General features: G+C 29.9%; 1 long non-coding RNA gene across 1 annotated transcript; it reads left to right on the top strand.

Annotated features, from left to right (window-relative positions):
- Positions 1–2,962: 2,962 nt before the first annotated feature.
- On the top strand, positions 2,963–6,212 carry LOC107918308 (uncharacterized). Its single transcript, XR_001690030.2, has 3 exons — positions 2,963–3,688; positions 4,109–4,141; positions 5,826–6,212. It is a non-coding gene; the product is annotated as an uncharacterized lncRNA (long non-coding RNA).
- Positions 6,213–6,595: the final 383 nt, after the last annotated feature.

Here is a 6,595-nt window from a genome sequence, read left to right as displayed (position 1 = left end):
AATGAAAAAGAAAAAGTAAGAAGATTTTACTTTTATCTTTTTACATACAAGGCTTACATCTCTAATTTTTCCAAAGTACAAGGACTGATAATGTTATTTAACCAATAAATTGTCCTAAGTTAGATCCTTTTCGTCCTAATTCACGGCATCTTCAAGATTTTGTTAGTGGAGAAAAAGTCAAAAATAGGAGGCTTGTCTATTTCTCACGTGAGGAAAGTGTTTAAAACTTGGAAGATCTTTTTTTGTTTTTTCTTGGAAAAAGGAAAAGGGAAGCTTTGCTTTCAATTAGAACCCTTTGAAAAACCCTTCTTACCCAATCTCATTGGCGAATAAGGAGAACACCATAGAATATATGAGATAAGCTATAAATATCAAAATTATACATTAATTATAATTTAATATATAATTGTATATATAAATTTTAATTTTGTGTAATTTTATACATAAATTTTAATTTAATTTAATTTTTATAAATTATTAACACAATTATTGATCTAATATTATTTTATATTTATATATTACATACATGAATAATTATATTTATACAATATAGAAATAAATTGATGCATTTATTTCTTTAAGTGTGTATGATTAAATCAAAGTTAAAGTTTCAAGTATATATTTGAACCACAATTAGAGTTTCATGTGTATAATTGCACCAAATTTAAATTCATGTATACAATTATACATTAAATCAAAATTTATGTATAATTTTAAGATTTATCCCTATTTTTCATTGCTTTTACACATTTTTTCTAAGAATGAAGTTGAGAATAAAAGCAGTTATTCCACGGAAATCTTGGTTTAGAGATGAGATTGAAGATTTAAAATTTTCTAAAAATCATAGGTTAGTTTTTAATTTAAATTTCATTTAAATTTAATTTTTATTATGTATGTGTGTAGTCTAAATTTATTTTAATTTATGTTCAGATATATTTTTGATAAGATGTAATTGTAATGGTTGTATCTATAAGCAAGGGATTCTCTTTTCACCCATAACTTGTGCGCATTGCAGGCTGTACTTGGAAATCAACAAAACAAAAAGTATAAGGAGAAATCATGAAGAAGCGAATATGAAAAAAAAAAGATGATGTTTGAGAAAGGAAACAAGTTGATTTAATCACATGAAATATGCACAACCAGAATTCCAAAAGGTTAATAAAGTGTTGTGGGGGGGGGTGTGAATCATATTTTCAATCGAATAGACAGCGACGTCATAACGAAAAGTTTTTTGACGTTTCGATGATGGACGACATCGTGACAACGCAAATGGGGACATTATGACGTGGCGATGTGTTCCCCACGTAAATCGGGTTTCTTCTCCCAGATAAACTCTGATATATTCTTTCAGTTAAACTCTAATTACTCCAGGGATATTTTAGTATAATTAGACTTCTAATCTTAGCCTATTTAAAGGGGCATTATATCCCTGTTTTGAGAGGCAAATTAAGAGGCAATTAAAGATGTAGTAATGTAGGTTTTTTTTTTGAGGCGACAAGATGTAGTCATAGATGAATTTTAGTGAGAGTTTTCATGGTAACTATGAAAAAAAATTTGTACCTATTTTTAAGAGAACTTTTAGAGAAATAGGGTTTTGTTTTCGGATTTTGGGTTTACACGTTTAGTACATTCAGGTTTATTTTCTCCATATTATACTCTCGTTTGTTTACTCATTTATTGAAAAGTCGAAGTCTCCTTTGCCTGTGATTTTAATCCTTTTCAGAGGAGTTTTCCACGTGAAACTTTTTGTTCAATCTTCTCTACCTTTTTATTTTGTTGTTCATACGAATCAATCCCCAACAAATGTCAAATTATAATATACAAAATAAAGTTTTTGGATCACCATATATATTCCAAAAATTCAAATTATATAAAGTTCATTATTACTATATCACTTTTTTTTATAGCTTTAGTCTCTTTATTATAGTTGGATTGTTTTTAACTGGTCAAATTTTTTTCTATTAATATTGTTAAATGATTTGACATGTGTTATGAGGGCTGGTTGATTTTACTTTTCAGTTACACGTCTAATTGCAATGGAACTTAGAGTAAAAATATAAAATGGCATAGAAGCTAGTCACATAGTTTATAAACTTTTTACTTTTACAGGTCTTATCTCAAGAGTAATTCATTATCAATCTACAATACAAGACGTAATTTAAGTTCAACTCACTAAGTTGCAATTTAAAACCTATACATTAACTAAATCACTCTCCTTACTAAAACTTTTCCCTTGCAATTTTAATTACAAACTCGACAATAAAAATAGTTTGTTTACAAAATTTTTACACTAAAAGAGGTTTCTTACAATAAAAAAAAGTGCTCTTAATCTCCTAGATGAATAATAAAATAAACTCTTTTTAATAGACGTTCAAGGCTTGTAAAAATTCTGATCAATATGAACTCAAAACTCTTGGAATTTAGCTTGATCAAATCTTCAATATGAAATAAAATATCAAAGATCTTCTAGGAGTAGCTTTCTTAAGAAATGAATTTCTTCACACAAGGAAACTCGATCACATTGAAAGTCTTGTGTGAAGCGTGCTTTGCATTAAAAAAACAGGATTGATGTTGAAATGAGAAAGAGTCGACGTCTCGACGACACGACACCAACGTCACAACAAGAAGATTCACCACATCTTGACAATGCGATGAAAGGTGTCCTGACGAGGAAGCATGCCATGTCACGAAGTGACAACGTGTTCCCTACTCAATTGGGTTTCTTCTCCTAGTTAAATCATGTTATATTTTCCCAGTCTAACTCTAATTTATTTAGAGATGTTTTACTCATATTTGTACATGAAATTAAGAATAAAAACAAAATTAAGAGAGTTTGTGTGAATTTTGGGAAATCTTTGTATTTCAGGTTTAGGGCTTGTTGGTTTCTCCATCTTGTACTCCCCTTTCGGTTTTTTCCATTTTAGGCTCCGTTTGGATGGTGGAAAATATTTTCCAGAAAATATTTTTCGGATTTTCCAGCATTTGTTTGGTGGAAAATGAATTTTTAAAGGAAAACATTTTACAAACACGGGTAAAATCACTTCCTTGGTCCTGGAAAATGTCTTACCGATTTGGAATCAGTAAGACATTTCCCATTCCCTTCTCTACACTCTCATCGTCTCAGCTTCAAAAATTTCTTCGCAGACTTTCTTTAGAAAGATATATTTTCTATTTCCACTTTCATTTCTACTCATTTTTTAGACGCATAATTCTCTGTGGCTTGTAATTTTTTAGACTGTTGTAAAGGAGGAAAAGGAGAGACCGTTTCTGGAAATTTTTGGAATGGGGGAGTTGGAAAGATTTTGAATTTTCTCTGTATTTTAATAATGAAAAATCTTTCCAATTCCTCCCATTCCACTGATTTCTAACACTTCCTCTCCATTTTCTTACTTTCTTCAATCCTTTTTGTTTCATCATTTCTTGCAGTTTGTAAGTGAAATCGGTAAACCTTACCTAATTTTCTTACTCTTCTGTTTTATTTTTATATAGATCTATTCTTAACCGTCTTCCATGGATCTTTTGAGATTTGCTTCTTGCTATATAGTTCCAGATCCTTGGTTTTATTTTTTAGTTAAAAATTAGGTACAAGGGAACTTATTAATCTTGAAATTGTAAGTGGAAAATTCTGGATCCGTCGTTGAGTTGGTGGAGATCAAATTAAGTCGGGATATATTGATTTAATTGAAAGGTAGGTGGATTTTATATCTTTTTTACCCTGTTTTTGGAAAAGTTAAAAATGGAGCGATGAAAATGAGATGGATAAGGTAGATCTATGTTGTTTGAGTTGGGATAGCTTTTTATAATCCAATGAGATGGATAAGGTAGATCTATGTTGTTTGTTTAGAACATAAAGTTTCTATGATGGAAAAAGTGGTGTAACTTGAAGCATAATAATTTTAGTTTGCTCACTCTATAACATTCAATAAAAGCAGGAGTTTTGTTCTATTTGTTGCTAACCATCCGGCTCTAGTTTATCGTTTTTAGTTCTATGTTGAACATTTTAGCTTTCAAATCTTCTGTTTTTATATTCTAGATGTTTATGTTATGATCTTTTTATCTTGATTACTGTAATTTAAAAATCCTTTTGGAATGTGTGTTTATTTTGCAGAAAGCAAATTACAAGGAGCCTCAATAGTCAAAGGTTCCCCCATCTCTTCCTTTTAGTGATAAATTTTGATTTTCTTGATGCAGTCATGCCATTTATACATTTCTGCGAAATTTTTCTGTTTATTGTCAAGGATCAATTTCATAACAATGTCATGCAAAAATCATAAAAGATATTTATAAGGTTTACAATTAAAATAGTTCTTTATAAAAGAATCAAGACTGAAACTCCGTTGTGATGTTAGGCAATAACTAGGCTGTTGAGTTAGGTCTTTTTAGGCAAAAAATCTATACCTAATTCTAGTTCTATGTTGAACATAGTTAAATGTTGTTTGAGTGGAGAATTCTGGATCTGTCGTTGAGTTGGTGGAGATCAAATTAAGTCAGGATCTATGTTGTTTGAGTTGGTGGATCAATATTTTATGTTGCTAATATTCTGTCATCATAGCTAGTTTGGTGGCCCCGGCCCTGGAACTACACTCCTCATTTTACCCACTCCAGTGTCTTCATTCATGTCTGCCTGAAAACTCTAACCAGAGCATTTCTGTTTGGTCTTAGAAAAAAGATGCTATGTATATTTTACTGGTACATTGCCAAATGATTTTAATTAATTATGTGAATGGTTTAGTGTTTTGTGCACCAACCAGACCAATAATTAGATGATATTTGTGAGTCTGGGGGATTTAAGGAAAGTGCTGCTGCTGATTTATAGATCAAATAATGCTGTGATAATGTTTTAGGTTATAAATCTGGAAATTATGACTGGATGGTGCCATAAATTTAATGATTCTTGGATATATATATATATTACAACGAGCAATTACTTTGGTTAAATTTTTCGTCTTGTGGTGTTTGTAGAATATCTTAAAATATCTAACTTTGTTGGTGTAGCATGGATTACCATGTGCATTCATATCATTAATTAATTAATTTTTTAAAGTTTTAAAAAACTCAAAAAATATATTAAAAAAGTATAAAAAGATATTTTGAAATATTTTTAATTTTTAAAAATTAATTAATTGTTGATGTGATCACGTCAGTAAAGTTAAAAAATATGAACTTTTTTTTAATCTATTTGGAAATAATTTGACAAACAATAAAGATAAAATTTGTAGAGAGGTTAATATATATATATATATATTAAGTTGAAGTGTCAAAAAAAAGTTATTACCCAATCACTTTTAATACACATACCAGAAGCAATATCTGTGACATGAACTCACCTTCCGAATTCCATTGTGTTTTATTCGAGCTTCTTTTAATCATTTTGTGGAAGATTAGTTCATTTTAAATACAAAAATTTTATTGTTTTATTTTTTAAAATTAATTTTATTTTTTATTTTAATTCATGATTTAGCCATGAGCTATATTCATTTTTTGTAGCTTTTAATATTATATCTTTTGCTTTTAATAGCTTGCATCTTTTTTATAGTGATTTTCATATGCTTCTATTGTGTTTGTTTAATTGGATGTTAAATTTTGAACTTTTAAAGAAGCTATGACTTATTTTTTTGCTTTGATTTACTTGTAGAAGTTAAAATTTGATGTAGATTAGCTTTTAGGCCTTCCTAAAAGCTTACAATTCAATTTATGAGACAGCTTAACTCTAACCCTTTAACAAAAGGAGAAAAAAAATAACTTTATTCATATATGTGATCTTATGAAAAGCTTGCATTTTTTTTGTAGTGATTTTCATATTTGTGTGTCGTTATTTTCTGTAGATGGATCGTAATCAAGATCAAAATGCAATTGTTGGAGTCGTGGCTTCAGTTTTAGCTTTTGGGGCTATTTGGATTAAAAAATTAAACACGAAGCAGGGGTCTTTTGGTTCGCACAATCGAACTTAAAGCTCGGGAATGTCAGCTAACCTAGGGTTAAGGACGACGACCACCTGAAGGCTATAAATAGGCTTCTTTGGCATAAGTTATGGACACTATTCCGTTAGCTTAGATTCTCTCTTTAGATTTAGTTTTGTTTTCTTATTTTCTTAGGCTTTCTAAAGTTCAGTTTATTTGTTCTTTATTTTCTTTCAAGATATCTGATTTGTGAAGGAGATGAACTTTTGTGGATTCATGCTTATTATTAATATAAATCAACCTTTTCTTAAACTCTTTACTTTAATTCATTCACTATGATTAATTCTTTCATCTATTCCATATTGTTTGTGAAAGTCATGAGGAACTAATCCCTCTATGAGGGATTAGCGAGTGGAGGGATGATCTATTAATTATTTTATAACGTTACTCAATGGATCAGTTGTTTGAGAAAGGAAGAACGTGAAACAAACCCTAGGCCTGACAACCCTAGGAAGTCATTAAGGTGAAAATTAACCTAAAATTAGCATTTCCCATTCGTGAACACCTTCACCCCAAGCCAGTCTAGACTGTGAGGTCAGAAGATAAGTAGTTCTTGTTGACCCGTTATGTTAGTGGAAGATTAGAATATCCTACTAGGGTGGTGACTAGTTGATTAATGAGAAACCTGAAGTAGC

This window comes from Gossypium hirsutum, chromosome D13 (assembly GCF_007990345.1).
Source record: "Gossypium hirsutum isolate 1008001.06 chromosome D13, Gossypium_hirsutum_v2.1, whole genome shotgun sequence".
In the NCBI taxonomy this organism is placed as follows: domain Eukaryota; kingdom Viridiplantae; phylum Streptophyta; class Magnoliopsida; order Malvales; family Malvaceae; genus Gossypium; species Gossypium hirsutum.
The sequence above is the reverse complement of the archived record's forward strand: the minus strand, read 5'-3'. Positions and strand labels throughout refer to the sequence as shown.